Source organism: Oncorhynchus clarkii, chromosome 21 (assembly GCF_045791955.1).
Source record: "Oncorhynchus clarkii lewisi isolate Uvic-CL-2024 chromosome 21, UVic_Ocla_1.0, whole genome shotgun sequence".
Taxonomy (NCBI): Eukaryota; Metazoa; Chordata; class Actinopteri; order Salmoniformes; family Salmonidae; genus Oncorhynchus; species Oncorhynchus clarkii.
Window position 1 is genome coordinate 34,587,018 of NC_092167.1, and position 20,063 is coordinate 34,607,080.

The window sequence follows — 20,063 nt, forward strand, 5'->3', positions numbered from 1 at the left end:
GTCCGTCGGACTGTCAGATGGTGAAGCGTGATTCATCCCTCCAGAGACTGCGTTTCCACTGCTCCAGAGTCCAATGGCGGTGAACTTTACACCACTCCAGCCAACGCTTGGCATTGCTCATGGTGATCTTAGGCTTGTGTGTGGCTGCTCGGGCCATGGAAACCCATTTCATGAAGCTCCAGAGGAACAGTTCTTGTGCGATCATTGCTTCCAGAGGGGGTTTGGAACTCGGTAGTGAGTATTGCACTCGGCGGTCCCGTTCTATTGCCAATGTTTGTCTATGGAGATTGCCTGGCTGTGTGCTCAATTTTATACACCTGTCAGCAACGGGTGTGGCAGAAATAGTAGAATCCACTAATTTGAAGGGGTGTCCACATACTTGTGGACAAATAGTGTATGTATCTGTGCAGAATGAAGGACTGCAATTCATGTATCGTTCAATAGGGTGCAGCAGTGTACTATTATGGAAGTCCCCATGACTGCCTCAGGAATAGAGTTGGCAGCAACTTGTAGAAGTTGTCAAAAAGTTGACTAAGATGATGAACAATCATTGAACTCACTTTCCTGTGGAATCTCATGAGTCTAGTAGAAATAGTGGTCCAACAAATTATACAATAGACAATATTATTCTGAAGTCACGTCATCTGGATTTTTGGGGGGCATTTTTTCTAACCTTAACCTAATTCTCCTGACCTGCCACATTAATACTCCGAACCTGCCATGTCAATTATCTTAACCTGCTGCGTAAGTTCTCCTAACCTGCTACAAAAAGTCTGCAGACCAGTCCTGAGAACAGCCTTAGTTTCCACTAATGCGATACAGCCTCAAACTGGCTTGCCTGCTCTTTCTCTTCACTAATAATGCCAGTGTGTTCAGTCTTCAGTGAGTGTGTTCAGTCTTCAGCGTTTTTCTAGCCTATTCATCAAAGATAGGCCCTGCTTTACTGAAGTTTCTAGACACTGCAAGCCAAGAAATTGTGATATACAGCATTCCATTGCGAGTTACAGCTTTTGATTTTCCCATAGATAGGTCTAGTGCATGGATTCAGGTGCCTGACTGTCTGCCTGCCTTCCCTCTCTCTCTGTCCCTCGCTAGTTCGCTATGAAAGATGCCAGTGTTTATGTTCTCAAGCCTAGTTCACATTACCCATAAGAACTCTATTAGGTTGCGCCGGTTGTCATGCATTTAAATGGGAACGTCCACAATGGAGTGGAATCGCAACGCACCCTTGCAGTTGAAGATTCCGTTGCGAGACAGACATGGCATACTTAGAAATGTTCAAACTTTGCGTCGTCTTCCGTCCTGCCAGAGTATATCGAAGAACAGGAAGTTACCAAACCACAGAAGAAGATGAAAATATGTGGTTTTCGGTGATGGGTTTTATTGGATAGTTGCCAACTTGTAAACATTTACCCATTCCTATAAGTGAGTTATTTTTTCAGTACTAATTTTTAAAAAATACACATTGGCCGTTATGCCAATTATATTATATGACTGCTGCCTCCTGTTTAATTTTTTTGTGATGGTAATGATGTTTGTTTTTGATGATAATTATTAGGTAGAGGTTCCTAGCTACTAGTGGTGTCTTTAATCTAGCCTAGCTTTTAGCTAGCTGCTCTTCCGTGCAAGCTAGCTCGAGGAATAATTAACTAAACAAAACATGTTTTATTATCACATGAAACAATATATTTTTCCTGTTTTGAATGAAAAAGGTCATATTTTGCAATCTCCCAAAATAAATGTGATCTCTGACAAGAGACTTGCGTTAGAAACACTACACTTGTCCGTTCCGTATAGTGGGGCAAGACTCCGTAAAGATGACATAAGGTGTAATGAAATACATCACAATGTGTACAGGCATCAGAAGTACAGTAACTAATCAGTTTCCTCCGTTCCAAAAACACTGAATCTTAGGAGTCGATTCCTAGCGGAAGTCAGGAGTCGAGCAGTCAATTATTTTGGTGTAGACTCTCCACCACTACGTCAAAGTCATTAACAGTTGGAAAAATCGCAGAGAAAGGCAAGCGACAGCAGCAAAGTCCTGTATGACAATAATTTGAGAGGTTTAACGAGAAGAAAATGCTAACTTTGCGAGGTGGAATTGAGATACTGTAATAGTAGTAAAGGTGCAACGCTTAGCCATCTGAAAGGGACACACCGTGAACCCAAAGAGTTGCTGGCAGCAGCAATGCTGCATTGGGAAATTGTTCTTATTGTTTTAATGGAAAAACATTTTTTTTTTAAATGCAGTTTAAATGTTAACAATTGTTTTACACATTTATAACATGTTATAAATCTCTTTCAGCTTCGTAGAATAGCCAGGATCTGACAGGTCAAACTGTCCTCCTCATTGAATCTAATTAACTACTTATGTCAAATAAGTAATCATGAGCCACAATCACTCAAAATGAAACAGAGCGATATGATGAAGACAGCAATTTTTGTGTGTAGTTTTTTAATTGAGTTCCAGGAAGTCTCATATCACCCATGGAACATGTTTTTTTTTTTTACATTTAAACATTTTGCCCCCTTTTTTGTGGTATCCAATCTGTAGTAGTTACTGTCTTGTCTCATTGCTGCAACTCCCATACGGACTCGGGAGAGGCGAAGGTCAAGAGCCGTGCGTCCTCCGAAACACAACCCAACAAAGCCACACTGCTTCTTCACACAATGCACATCCAACCCAGAAGCCAGCCGCACCAATGTGTCGGAGGAAACACTGTGCACCTGGTGACCTGGTCAGCGTGCACTGCGCCCAGCCCACCATGGGAGTCACTAGTGCGCGATGAGACAGAGATATCCCTGCCGGGCAAGCCCTCCCTAACCCAGACGACGCTGGGCCAATTGTGCATCGCCCCATGGGCCTCCCGGTTGCGGCTGGCTGCGACAGAGCCTGGGCTCGAACCCAGAAGTAAAGATTCTGGGTTCGATGCAGTGCCTTAGACCACTGCGCCACCCGGGAGGCCCCTCCTCTGAAATGTTTTGTCTTCTTTCAGACGTCTCCATATCATACCACTCACACCCACCTACACACACAGAACCAGATCACAGGTACACTGCGGTCCGCTCTAAGCAAGATGAGGCCGTATCTACCCTGCTACCTGCACTCTGTGTCTCCTTGTGGTTTTCAGCAGGATGTCTATTTGATGTAAGTTTGTTGTTCTTACAATCTTTACTTGTTGCCACTGACAATTTGCAGCCGTAAACCTACTCTATGTCTATAGTTATCTGAAATCAGTTCCAAACCACAACGACCTGCTAATGAACTCTGTTTCAACCGTCTGAGTTAACAATCTCAGTCCAGGGGGAGGGACAAGTTAGTGATGATGTCATGGGAGAATTTTCAGTACATTCGCAATCAGACATCTATTGTGAGGCACAAGGACTACTGCAGGGTCCTCTGGAAGAAGACCAAAAGAGGAGGAACCTCCTTTTGATAGATTCCCTCCTATGAGAACAACATTCACCAGAGAGTGATTGGCTGAGGTTTCCAATCAGTGATGCAGTGGATGTTTCTGTGAATGATAGGGAATGAGACTGCCATGCAATTGATTTGTTTTATCCTGTCATCTAATTAAATGACTTGGTCAAAAGAGTATATGTTATCTTTAGCGGCACTTATGCAATGGAGACAAGATAGCCTACATCAAATGCACCTAAAAAAGTGACTGCGAGAACACAAATGGTAAACAAATAGAAAATGACATTTTCACAAAGGTCTGACCAGAGTGAATTGGAGAAATACAAACCACAATTTCTTGCAGGAGTCAGGGTATAATACAAGACCAAAGGTTGTCTGAGTGAGGCGTAAACAAAAATGACGCGTCCAGTTCGACCAATCACCAATGACCCCATTGTTGAAGTGTTGTACACATGGTTAGACTTTTTCCACTCAAGGTGACACCTTCAAAGATGATCGCACCGTGTGTGATATTTCTCCTCCTTAAACAAATGGGTAAGTCAAATTGTTTTATTTCTCTGCTTGTGTGACGTGTACTATAAGATTTTTTATTGGGTACTGATATTACAGTCGATTTCAGGCAATCCACCTATCATGATAACATTTTTAAGTATGTGCTGTCTAATATATGTGAGTAGCTAAGCCATTTTTGTTGTTGTGTGTGTTATAGATCATGTTCCAGCTGTAGCACAATCCCCAGCCATTCATCTCATATCACCCAATGTTGGAGACACAGTGACTTTGCACTGTTTCTATGAAGGTGACATGGCAGTAACATTCTCCTGGTACAAGCAACCCTTTGGAAATATTCCTCGCGTCATGTCAACATTTTTTTTCAAGTATGATAGTGGCGCTACATTCTACCATGAGTTTAAAGGTAACCCTCGCTTCTCAGTGGAAAGTGACGAAGGAAAAAATCACCTAAGAATCTCAGACATGGAACTCTCTGATTCAGCCTTATACTACTGTGGGAGCGCTTATGGAAACAAGGTGGAGTTTGGAGAAGGAACCATTCTCATTGTGAAAGGTACAGAGAGAATTCTTATTTTCAGATAGTTAAAAATCTTAGATTATACACAATGAGTTTAGAATAATTGCTAAAGGAAATTTAATTATTGTGACAATCAAATAAAAGGTTGATGTCCTCGCCCCCGCAGAAAAATAATTAGCATAATACACAAAAAACACACAAATCCTTCAGTTTAAGCTAGAGATATCTGTTGCTTTTTTTGCATTGGGATGAGTCTCAATCCACTGCAACTGCCTATCTCACTCTTCCGCATCTGCGGTAGAAGGTGACAGAGCTAGAGTGATGTTTGGCAGACCATGAGACAATTCCTGAAAATCCATCTTCTCACAAAATCGTCTGTAGCATTCGATTTGGCCTACAAACTGTTATGGCCTACCCATCTATGGAACGATGAGACTCTCATGAACATGATGGTGTTCTCCGTTTTGCTATACGGCCCCCGCAAGCGTCTTGGGACTTGTCTGCAGTCGGTACAGCCGATCTGCCAACTTCTGTCTGTAATGTCTGAACAGTGTGGGCTACACACTGATATCACCCCTCTGACTTTCACGAAAACATACATGTCGGTTGTATTGCTCTAGACTCGTCTGAGTCTAGAGCATGGAGGTATATATGGAGACTGTTTACTGCCAAAAATAAGGGGTTAAATAAATGTTAAAATATATATATATATATATATTATATCTCTCAGACAGAGGACAGACACTTCAGAACAAACTTCCTTAAGATTTTTTTTTTTTGTGGGGGACTATCTGTTGTTCCATGTAGTGAATATGTTATTCAATGTGTTTGTATGTGCTAATAGCAATAAAGCCAAGTACAATTTTCAATCAAATAATTGTTTCATATTTTTTGTGGGACACTTCAAGGAGTCTTAACATTAAAAATGAAATAGCAACATGATCCTTGGTATAACCTTCTTAAAACAAGTCCATTCAGCTTAGTAGAATCCCCCAACCCCTTCCCCGGCTTAGACAGGGCTTTAGTAAAAAACGTTAGCGAACTAAAATAAACGGGTTGTAAATAAATGGACTCTTATGGGTTAAGTATTGTCATAATGAGATCCTATCATTATTCAACAAATGTTAGGTAGGGATGTTTTGGATATTCAAAAGATTTACTGACATCGGCATTGTGCCATGAAGCCGTGCGGCCTGGCGGGGTTGTGTTTCAGAGGACGCATGGCTCTCGACCTTCGCCTCTTCGCCTTGTACACAAACAGTGTAGAATAATAGCTAAAGGAAATGGAATTATTGTGACAATCAAATGTACATAAAAGGTTGATGTCTTCTAATTAGCATATTACACAAAAACACATATAAATCCTTCAGTTTAAGAGATATAGAGATATGTTTTTTGTTGTTGTATTGGATGAGTCTCAATCCACTGCATCCACCTCTGTTGGTCTTCCGCATCTGTGGTGAAAGGTGACAGAGGTGTTTGTCAGACCATGAGACATTCTGAAAATCCGTCTTCTCACAAAATCATCTGTAGTGTTCGATCGGTTTGGCCTACAACCTGTTATGGCCTACCCCTCTACGGAACGATGGGACAATAATGTACTACCAATTGAATATCACGGAATTGGGGAGAAAAAGGGGTAAAAGAATAATAAAATAATAACAAAAATAAAAAATATTCACTTCTTTTCAGGTTCAGAGTCCAACAGTAAGACAGTTGTACATCAGTCTGTCTCTAAATCAGTCCAGCCAGGAGACTCTGTGTCTCTAAACTGTACGATACACACTGAGACCTGTGCAGGAAAACACAGTGTCTATTGGTTCAGACATGGCTCAGGAGAATCCCATCCAGGAATAATTTACTCCATTGGAGACCGAAGTGATCAGTGTGAGAAGAGCTCTGAGGCTGAGTCTTCCACACAGAGCTGTGTCTACAACCTCCCCAAGAGGAACCTCAGCCTCTCTGATGCTGGGACTTACTACTGTGCTGTGGCCTCATGTGGGGAGATACTGTTTGGGAACGGGACCAAGCTGGACATTGACCGTAAGTGACATTGTGTTTTGTTATAATCTAGATTGCAGGCAAGGTGTCATTCAGTTACTTTTGTTTTTCTCTTTCATTCAGAAATCTTTGTTTTCTATATCCTTCAGATATCCTTGTTTTTCTATATCATTCAGATATCGTTTTTCTATGTCATTCAGATATCCTTGTTTTTCTATATCCTTCAGATATCATTGTTTTTCTATATCATTTAGATATCTTTGTATATGAGAGAATAAAATATGACTCAGATCAAGCCGAGTCTTGTTGGTGTCTCTAACATTGTCATAGCTTTATCCCTCAGTGTCTCAGTGTCTCCATCCCTATTTGATATTTCACAGATGGTTGTAAGGAGGACCATCTTCTGTTCATGTATTGCCTTGGCGTAGCGTTGGGTCTGTGTGTCCTCCTCATCATTGTCCTTACTTGTGTTTTGTACAAGATGAGCAAGTGCATAGGTAAGCGACAATATTGTGCAAGATCCAGTATGCATTAGTTGACATGTTTTGGTCAAAATTGGTCATAGTCTCTTCATTGTATGATGATGATGATTATATTGATTAATGTGTTTGATTAAAAGGAACCCACCTTCAGCTGGGTACTCCTGCATTCTCCAGTCATGATAACCAGGTAACCTGATCTAACACTTGTTTAGTTGTTGCTGAATCAATGTATTTTTCCTTCAATCAAAATGTGATTTTATTAGAAGTTTTATTTCACAATACCACAATGTTTAGTCTAATACCAAATATTGGATTTGCATTTTTGCTATTCCTCTCAGGATCAAGGTGTTGACACACTCCATTACGCCGCTCTGAACGTCGCCCACAAGAAACCAAAGTCCGGGAGACAGAGGAGCGCCATGGAGACAGACACTGTGTACTCTGGGGTGACTCCAAAACATGGACTGAAACGTGAACTTTTCCTCTTTAATAACTTTAATTGATTTTGTGTGTTCTACACTGTATGTATAATTATGGGTTTTTCAGTGTGTTACAATGACTTGTAATCTGCCAAGCTCATTTTCACATAGATACTGTTGTTCAATTTTGATCAAATAAAACATTAAACTGCTTTCATAGAGAGGAATTGTTTGATTAGCATTCATATTTTTGTCGTTACATTTCTACACTTTCACCCACAGATTCAGCATGCAACAACCATAGCAAGCCGATGATCAATGTAAAAAAAAATGGTTGGTTGCATAATAACTGTAAATACAGTGCGTTGCGAAAGTATTCGGCCCCCTTGAACTTTGCGACCTTTTGCCACGTTTCAGGCTTCAAACATAAAGATATAAAACTGTATTTTTTTGTGAAGAATCAACAACAAGTGGGACACAATCATGAAGTGGAACGACATTTATTGGATATTTCAAACTTTTTTAACAAATCAAAAACTGAAACATTGGGCGTGCAAAATTATTCAGCCCCCTTAAGTTAATACTTTGTAGCGCCACCTTTTGCTGCGATTACAGCTGTAAGTCGCTTGGGGTATGTCTCTATCAGTTTTGCACATCGAGAGACTGACATTTTTTCCCATTCCTCCTTGCAAAACAGCTCGAGCTCAGTGAGGTTGGATGGAGAGCATTTGTGAACAGCAGTTTTCAGTTCTTTCCACAGATTCTCGATTGGATTCAGGTCTGGACTTTGACTTGGCCATTCTAACACCTGGATATGTTTATTTTTGAACCATTCCATTGTAGATTTTGCTTTATGTTCTGGATCATTGTCTTGTTGGAAGACAAATCTCCGTCCCAGTCTCAGGTCTTTTGCAGACTCCATCAGATTTTCTTCCAGAATGGTCCTGTATTTGGCTCCATCCATCTTCCCATCAATTTTACAAAATCTTCCCTGTCTTCCCTGAAGAAAAGCAGGCCCAAACCATGATGCTGCCACCACCATGTTTGACAGTGGGGATGGTGTGTTGCTTTTACGCCAAACATAACGTTTTGCATTGTTGCCAAAAAGTTCAATTTTGGTTTCATCTGACCAGAGCACCTTCTTCCACGTTTGGTGTGTCTCCCAGGTGGCTTGTGGCAAACTTTAACCAACACTTTTTATGTATATCTTTAAGAAATGGCTTTCTTCTTGCCACTCCTCCATAATGGCCAGATTTGTGCAATATACGAGACTGATTGTTGTCCTATGGACAGAGTCTCCCACCTCAGCTGTAGATCTCTGCAGTTCATCCAGAGTGATCATGGGCCTCTTGGCTGCATCTCTGATCAGTCTTCTCCTTGTATGAGCTGAAAGTTTAGAGGGACGGCCAGGTCTTGGTAGATTTGCAGTGGTCTGATACTCCTTCCATTTCAATATTATCGCTTGCACAGTGCTCCTTGGGATGTTTAAAGCTTGGGAAATCTTTTTTTATCCGAATCCGGCTTTGAACTTCTTCACAACAGTATCTCGGACCTGCCAGGTGTGTTCCTTGTTCTTCATGATGCTCTCTGCGCTTTTAACGGACCTCTGAGACTATCACAGTGCAGGTGCATTTATACGGAGACTTGATTACACACAGGTGGATTGTATTTATCATCATTAGTCATTTAGGTCAATATTGGATCATTCAGAGATCCTCACTGAACTTCTGGAGAGAGTTTGCTGCACTGAAAGTAAAGGGGCTGAATAATTTTGCACGCCCAATTTTTCCGTTTTTGATTTGTTAAAAAAGTTTGAAATATCCAATAAATGTCGTTCCACTTCATGATTGTGTCCCACTTGTTGTTGATTCTTCACAAAAAAAAAGTTTTATATCTTTATGTTTGAAGCCTGAAATGTGGCGAAAGGTCGCAAAGTTCAAGGGGGCCGAATACTTTTGCAAGGCACTGTATGTATCTATTGCTGGTGTTTTAGCCTCTCAAACTGCCTTCTTTTAGCTGTATCCTGTATCATAGCTCTCTGTGGTGTTCTGACTGCCCTAAATAGATGTTCCACTCACGTAAACTCAACTCTAACCCCCAGCAATGACCGTCAATCCTAACCACGCTCTCTTTACACACCTCTGTGCATCCAAACAACAAAGATCCATTTCACTAAGAACACAATTCTGCCTCTTCATGACAGTGGCGTTCAGACTTTTTTTTCATGAGCATGGCCTTATTTCTATTACAGCATATTGGGTGACTGTCATTCACCCAGTTCAATGTAACAGCGATTGGTTTAGGCAATTACATGGTACTCAAATTGTCTCTATACCCATCATGAGGTTGCTACAACCTAGCCTATGAACGAAGGTTTACAACGTAGGTGCACACAGGTCGAGAGACATTTGAGGTGATGGACAGTGACACATAGACAGACAGTGACATTCAATACGCCTTGCACACTCTTGCCTTCATCTAGCTGAACAAGGAGAAAATCATTAGTCCAACAGTTGCAAATGAGAGTTTCTATTGGACAAATTCAAGTATGTTAATCCACTTTTAGTTCTGTTTGCTACCATTTAAGAAACGTTTTTCAACAGAATCACTTGTGGACTTCAATGCACAACACATCAGCTGTATGTGACATGGGGAAAAAACCTTTCCAAGCCAAACTGCTACACACAGCCTACATTGTTGTCACCATATTAGCTAAAGTAACGTCATAGTCAGCATAGCTAATAGAACTAAAGCGTTAGTAAACTAGCTACAATCATGCATTAACGTTACAGTGTACGCAGTTACCCCGGCGGGCCCCGGTGACAATAAATTATTAAAACCAAAAGCTTACCTTGACTTGGAAGATTGGAAGAGTTCCAGTATTGTGTTGGATAGTCATAGCCAGCTAGCTAACATAGCATCCCTCTGTTTGAGCAGGGTGTATCAGTAGGCTAAACTAGCTAGCCTCATTTGCTAGCTAAGTAAGTGAAACTGAAAGTGAAAAAAAATCCTTCATTTTGGAATAAATTAATTTGTTCAAAACTGTTCAACTATTGTCTCTTTGAGTCAACTACTCACCAGATGTTATGCACTGCAGTGCTAGCTAGCTGTAGCATATGCTTTCAGTCTTAGATTAATCCTCTGATCCTTTGATTGGTTGGACAACATGTCAGTTCATGCTGCAAGAGCTCAGATAGGTTGGAGGACATCCTCCGGAAGTTATTTTAATTACTGTGTAAGTCTATGGATGGGGGTGAAAACCATGAGCCTCCTAGGTTTTGTATTGAAATCAATGTACCCAGAGGAGAACGGAAGCTAGCTGTCCACCAGCTACACCATGGTGTTACCCTACTGAGTGCTGTTGAAGCTACTGCAGACCTTTGCGAAATCGTTTTTTAAAATAAATTATTTGGTGATTTGATTATATTTAGCATAGTTTTATCTAAAAAATTATAACTTTTGAAATGTTTTTATTCTTATGAAATCCCTTCCTCCACTGAGGAATTACCAGTGCTCCATGAGATAAGTAAACTAAAAATAAACTTAGCGGAATATACTTTGAACAAAATTGATATGGTTGAGAGACTGATTTCAAATTTGACAATATTCACTTTGTAACAGAAGTTTTCACAAACCATGGACAAAATGTGAATATGTATAAGTGCACCTTGCAGAACTGCAATCCGTTTCTTTTTCAACAGGGAGCAGCAGTGAACGTGGAAGTCCCCATAACTGCCTCAACAGTAGAGTTGGCAGCAACTTGTAGAAGGGCTCAAAATGTCCACGAATTTGATGAAGTATCATTAACAGCCTGCTTTTCTGTGATAGTTCATGTGTCCAGCCTACATAGCAGTCAAACTTTTGCCAAAAATGTAAATTACTACTAACCTCAACATGGTTATAATAAAGTGTAGCTCAGTAACAAGGAGAAACAATAACTCAAAATGAAACCGGTAGTAGAGTTATTGTGACAATCAAATGTACATAAAAGGTTGATGTATATAACATATATAAATCCTTCAGTTTAAGCTAGAGATATCTGTTTTTTTTTGCATTGGATGAGTCTCAATCCACTGCAACTGCGTATCTCGCTCTTCCGCATCTGTGGTGAAAGGTGACAGAGCTAGAGCGGTGTTTGTCAGACCATGAGACATTCTGAAAATCCGTCCTCTCACAAAATCGTCTGCAGTGTTCGATCGGTTTGGCCTACAAACTGTTATGGCACACCCCTCTACGGAACGATGGGACAATACTGAACTACCAATTGAATATCACGGAATTGGGGAGAAAAAGGGGTAAAAGAATAATAAAATAATAACAAAAATAAAACATATTCACTTCTTTTCAGGTTCAGAGTCCAACAGTAAGACAGTTGTACATCAGTCTGTCTCTAAATCAGTCCAGCCAGGAGACTCTGTGTCTCTGAATTGTACAATTCACACTGAGACCTGTGCAGGAGAACATAGTGTCTATTGGTTCAGACATGGCTCAGGAAAATCCCATCCAGGAATAATTTACTCAATTGGAGACCGAAGTGATCAGTGTGAGAACAGCTCTGAGGCTGAGTCTTCCACACAGAGCTGTGTCTACAACCTCCCCAAGAGGAACCTCAGCCTCTCTGATGCTGGGACTTACTACTGTGCTGTGGCCTCATGTGGGGAGATACTGTTTGGGAACGGGACCAAGCTGGTCATTGACCATAAGTGACATTGTGTTTTGTTATAATCTAGATTGCAGGCAAGGTGTCATTCAGTTACTTTTGTTTTTCTCTTTCATTCAGAAATCTTTGTTTTCTGTATCATTCAGATATCCTTGTTTTTCTATATCATTCAGATATCGTTTTTCTATGTCATTCAGATATCCTTGTTTTTCTATATCCTTCAGATATCATTGTTTTTCTATATCATTTAGATATCTTTGTATATGAGAGAATAAAATATGACTCAGATCAGGCCGAGTCTTGTTGGTGTCTCTAACATTGTCATAGCTTTATCCCTCAGTGTCTCAGTGTCTCCATCCCTATTTGATATTTCACAGATGGTTGTAAGGAGGACCATCTTCTGTTCATGTATTGCCTTGGCGTAGCATTGGGTCTGTGTGTCCTCCTCATCATTGTCCTTACTTGTGTTTTGTACTAGATGAGCAAGTGCATAGGTAAGCGACAATATTGTGCAAGATCCAGTATGCATTAGTTGACATGTTTTGGTCAAAATTGGTCATAGTCTCTTCATTGTATGATGATGATGATTATATTGATTCATGTGTTTGATTAAAAGGAACCCAACTTCAGCCAAGTACTCCTGCAGTCCCCAGTCATGATAACCAGGTAACCTGATCTAACACTTGTTTAGTTGTTGCTGAATCAATGTATTTTTCCTTCAATCAAAATATGAAAATATACATTTTATTAGAAGTTTTATTTCACAATACCACATTGTTTAGTCTAATACCAAATATTGGATTTACATTTTTGCTATTCCTCTCAGGATCAAGGTGTGGACACACTCCATTATGCCACTCTGAACGTCGCCCACAAGAAACCAAAGTCCGGGAGACAGAGGAGCGCCATGGAGACAGACACTGTGTACTCTGGGGTGACTCCAAAACAGGGACTGAAACGTGAACTTTTCCTCTTTAATAACTTTAATTGATTTTGTGTGTTCTACACTGTATGTTTAATTATGGGTTTTTCAGAGTGTTACAATGACTTGTAATCTGCCAAGCTCATTTTCACATTGATACTGTTGTTAAATTTTGATCAAATAAAACATTAAACTGCTTTCATAGAGAGGAATTGTTTGATTAGCATTCATATTTTTGTCGTTACATTTCTACACTTTCACCCACAGATTCAGCATGCAACAACCATAGCAAGCCGATGCTCAAAGTAAAAAAAATGGTTGGTTGCATAATAACTGTAAATATGTTTCTATTGCTGGTGTTTTAGCCTCTCAAACTGTCTTCTTGTAGTTGTATCCTGTATCACAGCTTTCTGTGGTGTTCTGACTGCCCTAAATAGATGTTCCACTCACGTAAACTCAACTCTACCCCCCAGCAATGACCGTCAATCCTAACCACGCTCTCTTTACACACCTCTGTGCATCCAAACAACAAAGATCCATTTCACTAAGAACACAATTCTGCCTCTTCATGACAGTGGCGTTCAGACTTTTTTTCATGAGCATGGCCTTATTTCTATTACAGCATATTGGGTGACTGTCATTCACCCAGTTCAATGTAACAGCGATTGGTTTAGGCAATTACATGGTACTCAAATTGTCTCTATACCCATCATGAGGTTGCTACAACCTAGCATATGAACGAAGGTTTACAACGTAGGTGCACACAGGTCGAGAGACATTTGAGGTGATGGACAGTGACACATAGACAGACAGTGACATTCAATACGCCTTGCACACTCTTGCCTTCATCTAGCTGAACAAGGAGAAAATCATTAGTCCAACAGTTGCAAATGAGAGTTTCTATTGGACAAATTCAAGTATGTTAATCCACTTTTAGTTCTGTTTGCTACCATTTAAGAAACGTTTTTCAACAGAATCACTTGTGGACTTCAATGCACAACACATCAGCTGTATGTGACCAGGGGAAAAAACCTTTCCAAGCCAAACAAAATAACACTTGACCCGAATACAACATTGAAATGTGAAATGCTTTCTTACGAGCCCCTAACCAACAGTGCAGTTAAAAAAAACAAGAGATAAAAGTCACAAGTAATTAAAGATTAGCAGTTAAAAAATAACAATATATACAGGGGGGTGCCGGTACGGAGTCAATGTGTGAGGGCACCAGTTAGTTGAGGTAGTATGTACATGTTGGTAGAGTTATTAAAGTGACTATGCATAGATGACAACAGAGAGTGGCAATGGTGTGGAGAACGGGGGGGGGGGGGGGGGGGGGGGCAATGCAAACATACTGGGTAGCCATTTGACTAGATGTTCAGGAGTCTTATGGCTTGGGGGTAGAAGCTGTTTAGAAGCCTCTTGGACCTAGACTTGATGCTCCAATACCGCTTGGACCATTTAGCAGATGTTATTGCGGGTGTAGAGAAATGTTTGTCTTCCTAGCTCCAACAGTGCAGTAATATCTAACAATACACAACAATACACACAAATCTCAAAAGTAAAAGAATGGAATTAAGAAACAGAAATGTTGGGACGATTAATGTCAGATTGCGGAGTATAAATGCATGATGGGATGTATAGACAATATGGACAGTATATGGATATAATATGTAGTATACCGGAAGAATAGAATAGAATAGTATATCTCCAGCAATAGTTCATTAGGATAGGCCTTGACTAGTATACCGTATACAGTGCATTCGGAAAGTGTTCAGACCCCTTGACTTTTTCCACATTTTGTTACGTTACAGCCTTATTCTAAAATTGATTAAATTGTCATTTTTTCCTCATCAATCTACACACAATACCCCATAATGACTTAGCAAAAACAGGTTTGTGGAATGTTTTTCAAATGTATAAAAAATTTAAAACTGAAAAATCACATTTAAACAAGTATTCAGACCCTTTACTCAGTACTTTGTTGAAGCACATTTGACAGCGTTAGCTAACGTTTCACTGCACTACAATTTCCCAAATAAATAAGCAGCTTGATCAAGCTAATATTTGATTGCCTTTATTCAATACCTCTGATGTCACGAATTTTTCTGTATGTGAAAGAGTCAGACCAAAATGTGGCGTGGCTATTGCGATCCATGTTTAATGAAACAAAGTAAACATGAATCAAATACAAAAACAATAAACGTAGCACGAAAACCAAAACAGCCTAATACTGGTGCAAAGTAACACAGAGACAGGAACAAGAACAATCACCCACAAAACCCAACACCAAACAGGCTACCTAAATATGGTTCCCAATCAGAGACAATGACGAACACCTGCCTCTGATTGAGAACCATATCAGGCCAAACATAGAACTAGACAAACTAGACATGTAACATAGAATGCCCACTCAGCTCACACCCTGACCAACCAAAACATAGAAACATACAAAGCAAACTATGGTCAGGGTGTGACATCTGATTTGCTTTATATTGTCTTCTTCACAAGCTTTGCCCGGGATGTTCAAACTATGTTAGGACAGAGAATAAATATTATAGTACTTTTTATTTCTGTTTAGACATGCAATTAAATCCACCAGTTAAGTGTTCCCTTCTACTATATGATGGCTACATGTAGAATGTCATCATACTGTGTATGAAGCTTCCCCTTTGTCAGAAACAAACTCTGACATTACAATGAAGAATAGACATTGATCTATCTTTTTGTTTTATGCTAACTTGTGTACGAATTGTGAATTTAGATCATTTTTTAAAAAAGCTTTTGGAATCCATTTGAAGTACTTTATAGTATGAATATTATACGTATTTTGTATGTTTTTTTGGTCTATATCTTGATCTTCAACCTATATTGTTTGTTTCCTTTTACAGTTTGTTCCTTTATCAAGGCACATAGTCCAACCAGGCCTGGTCATGGTTACTGAGATGGGAGGTAGTGTGACTGTCACTTGCTTTTGGCCGCTTGGTTCAGGCAGACTGTTGGACAGAGACCCCTTCTCATGGCATCATCACTTTTCATTGGCCAAGATGGTTTTTACTACAACAGCTTTACCAAGGACTTCACTGGGACTAAACGTCTGATTGTGAAGAGAGGAGTTGACAGCGTTAACCCGACCATCTCTAAGACACAGTTAGGGGACTCAGCTACATGCTAATGTGCTGCTATTGAAGTGGGCCAAGTCACATTTGGAGGAGCTGTTTTGATTGTCAAAGGTAACCTAACCTACTTCTTTCTTTTAGATTTTTCTTTTGCATTATGAAATTCTAAATATACATTACACATTTTTGATGAATAAAAGTAGCAGTGCAATACAATTTACACACCATGATCTTACACTGTAAGTCTTTTCAGATTTAGAGTCCATCAGCATGTCTGGGAACGGTACCAAGCTGGATGTTGAGTGTGGTCACTCTGATGATCCACAGATGGGAATCCTGGTCCTTCTCTCCATCATAAAAACTGGAGTTCCCCTCTGCTCTCTGACCATCTTCATCATCATCTACACCATCATCCAAACGTTTGGAATGGTTGGTGGGGATCCAAACAATAATCATGTCATATCATTTAGTGTTCTGCAATGTTATTACGGATGGTATAACAAGATAACTGTAACTCTGAACGTGTACACGTCCTAGTTATCAGGTTTGCATCTAAATGTTGTATGAAATAAATGATTAAGTATAATACTACTTTGTGAAGATGTGATTTGTGTGACAACGTGATTTCAGCCTTCTAAAATGAGAAGAAAAAAAATCAAATTAAATCTATGCTCAGTCAGTGGCCACAAGTATAAAACCCTTCGTAATGAAATTGACATTAGATCAAGCAGGTGGACGGTGTGAGCTGACTGTGGACGTGGACATGGTCCACACGTTGAAATGGTTAATACTATCAGAAAGACCAGAAAATGGTAAGACCCTCTGGAACTCTCGACGAGTGAAGAAGGTAAAGACTAGACCAAACATTCACAGTCTGCAGCTGGGTATGTAAAGTAGTCTAGGACAATTTAACCAAAGGCGAGAGGGAAGGACAGATCCCTCTGACCACTGTGTGATGTGGTGATGTATCCATTCTAAGAACACTCTGAGACAAAGAAGCCTACAACTAAGAAGGACATTGTGAACTCTGATGGACAACCAGAGATTTACATCGAACTACTCCCTATAGGTCTTGGATGATTTATTTTGATTTTCCCATGATGTCAAGCAAAGAGGCACTGAGTTTGAAGGTAGGCATTGAAATACAGTGCCTTGCGAAAGTATTCGGCCCACTTGAACTTTGCGACCTTTTGCCACATTTCAGGCTTCAAACATAAAGATATAAAACTGTATTTTTTTTGTGAAGAATCAACAACAAGTGGGACACAATCATGAAGTGGAACGACATTTATTGGATGTTTCAAATTTTTTTAACATATCAAAAACTGAAAAATTGGGCGTGCAAAATTATTCAGCCCCTTTACTTTCAGTGCAGCAAACTCTCTCCAGAAGTTCAGTGAGGATCTCTGAATGATCCAATGTTGACCTAAATGACTAATGATGATAAATACAATCCACCTGTGTGTAATCAAGTCTCCGTATAAATGCACCTGCACTGTGATAGTCTCAGAGGTCCTTGAGCATACGTAGCTATGTTTTCCCTTAAACCACTCAAGTGTTGCTTTTGCAGTATGCTTAAGGTCATTGTCTTGCTGGAAGGTGAACCTCCGTCCCAGTCTCAAATCTCTGGAAGACTGAAACAGGTTTCCCTTAAGAATTTCCCTGAATTTAACGGCATCCATCATCACTTCAATTCTGACCAGTTTCCCAGTCTCTGCCAATGAAAGACATCCCCACAGCATGATGCTGCCACCACCATGCTTCACTGTGGGGATAGTGTTCTTGGGGTGATGAGAGGAGTTGGGTTTGCGCAACGATATAGCGTTTTCCTTGATGGCCAAAAAACTACATTCTAGTCTCATCTGACCAGAGTACCTTCTTCCATATGTTTGGGGAGTCTCCCACATGCCTTATGGCAAACACTAAACGTGGTTTCTTATTTTTTTCTTTAAGCAATGGCTTTTTTCTGGCCACTCTTAAGTAAAGCCCAGTTCTGTGGAGTGTACGGCTTAAACTGGTCCTATGGACAGATGCTCCAATCTCCGCTGTGCAGCTTTGCAGCTCCTTCAGGGTTATCTTTGGTGTCTTTGTTGTCTCTCTGCACTCCTTGCCTGGCTGTGAGTTTTGGTGGGAGGCCCTCTCTTGGCAGGTTTGTCGTGGTATGGATTTAATGGTGGACCGTGGGATGTTCAAAGTTTCGGATATTTTTTGTAACCCAACCCTGATCTGTACTTCTCCACAACTTTGTCCTTGACCTGTTTGGAGAGCTCCTTGTTCTTCAATGTGTCACTTGCTTGGTGGTGCCCCTTGTTTAGTGGTGTTACAGAATCTGGGGCCTTTCAGAACAGGTGTATATATACTGAGATCATGTGACATATCATGTAACATTTAGATTGCACACAGGTGGACTTTATTTAACTAATTATGTGACTTCTGAAGGTAATTGGTTGCACCAAATCGTATTTATGGCCTTCATAACAAAGGGGGTGAATACATATGCACGCAACACTTTTCCGTTTTGAATTCTTTTAAACAAGTTATTTTTTTGTGTGTGTCCATTACATGAAATCCAAATAAAAATTGATTTAAATTACAGGTTGTAATGCAACAAAATAGGAGAAACACCAAGGGGGATGAATACTCTTGCAAGGCACTGTAAATTTTGATAACAGCATGATCTACTATATAATGTTTCTATATCTAGAAAACACTCTACAAAAGACATGACTGTTCAGACTGTACACCCACTACGATGACCTGACAGTCAGTGGAACAGTAACAGGCAGACGTTCTATGGAAAAAAATGTAACATTACACACAGAACAGCACAAACTGTCTCTAACCAGAATTGAAAGACATTGAGACTGGTGTTTTGCATGTACTATTTAAAGTTGAGGACATGTGAGGCGTCTGTTTCTCAAACTAGACACTAATATACTTGTCTTCTTGCTCAGTTGTGCACCAGGGCCTCCCACTCCTCTTTCTATTCTGGTTAGGGCCAGTTTGCACTATTCTGTGAAGGGAGTAGTACACAGCGTTGTACGAGATCTTCAGTTTCTCGCATGGAATAGCCTTCATTTCTCAGAACAAGAATAGACTGAAAGAGTTTCATAGGAAAATACTTTGTTTCTGGCCATTTTGAGCCTGAAACCGACAAATGCTGATGCTCCAGATACTCAACTAGTCTATAGAAGGCCAGTTTTATTGCTTCTTTAATCAGAACTACAGTTTTCAGCTGTGCTAACATGATTGCAAAACAGTTTCTAATGATCAATTAGCCTTTTAAAATGATAAACTTGGATTAGCTAACACAACGCGCCATTGGAACACAGGAGTGATGGTTGCTGATAATGGGCCTCTGTACACCTATGTAGATATTCCATAATAATAAAATGTGTTTTTGCCAGCCAACACAGAGAATCACCCACCATCAAATTCGTTGTAGAATTGCACATCACTCTGGTACTTTGAAGATTTAGCAATGTATTGAAGCACCATGCCAGTGGTGAGTTTGTACCATACCATGTAGTTGATGTTCTCACTGGTCATGTGGCAATCAATAGTCACATTGCCTCCTTCTGGAAAGAAGCAGGCTGAGCAATGATTTGTGTTTTAGATACTCCTGAATTTAAATAATAAATGTACCATGTTGAAAGCACATGTACCAAATATAGTAAGAACCTGTGAGGTATGTTTAACAGTTATAAGATTAGTAAATTTACCTAGATGTTACTTACAAGCTTTCCAGATGAAAAGAAAGATGAAGAGTTGGTCCATCTGGCTTGTTCCTTCAAGTGATGATATTGACCTGTGTGAAATGCAGTCTCTCTACAGAAGAGAAAGGGAACTTGTGTTTTCTTTCATTGGTTGATCTCCGGTACCATCTGATCTGGATGTTCAGATTTAATTGGCTCACGAATGCAACAAACGCTGTACATTCATGTTGTTGTACAGCTTGAACATGTGTTGCACAACTTCATCACATTGCAAGTTTGAATGACTATGTTAATAG

The 20,063-nt window shown here is 40.0% G+C and overlaps 1 pseudogene; it reads left to right on the forward strand.

Moving 5' to 3' along the window:
- The first annotated feature begins 3,912 nt into the window (after positions 1-3,912).
- On the forward strand, positions 3,913-13,359 carry LOC139379199 (uncharacterized; annotated as a pseudogene).
- Positions 13,360-20,063: the final 6,704 nt, after the last annotated feature.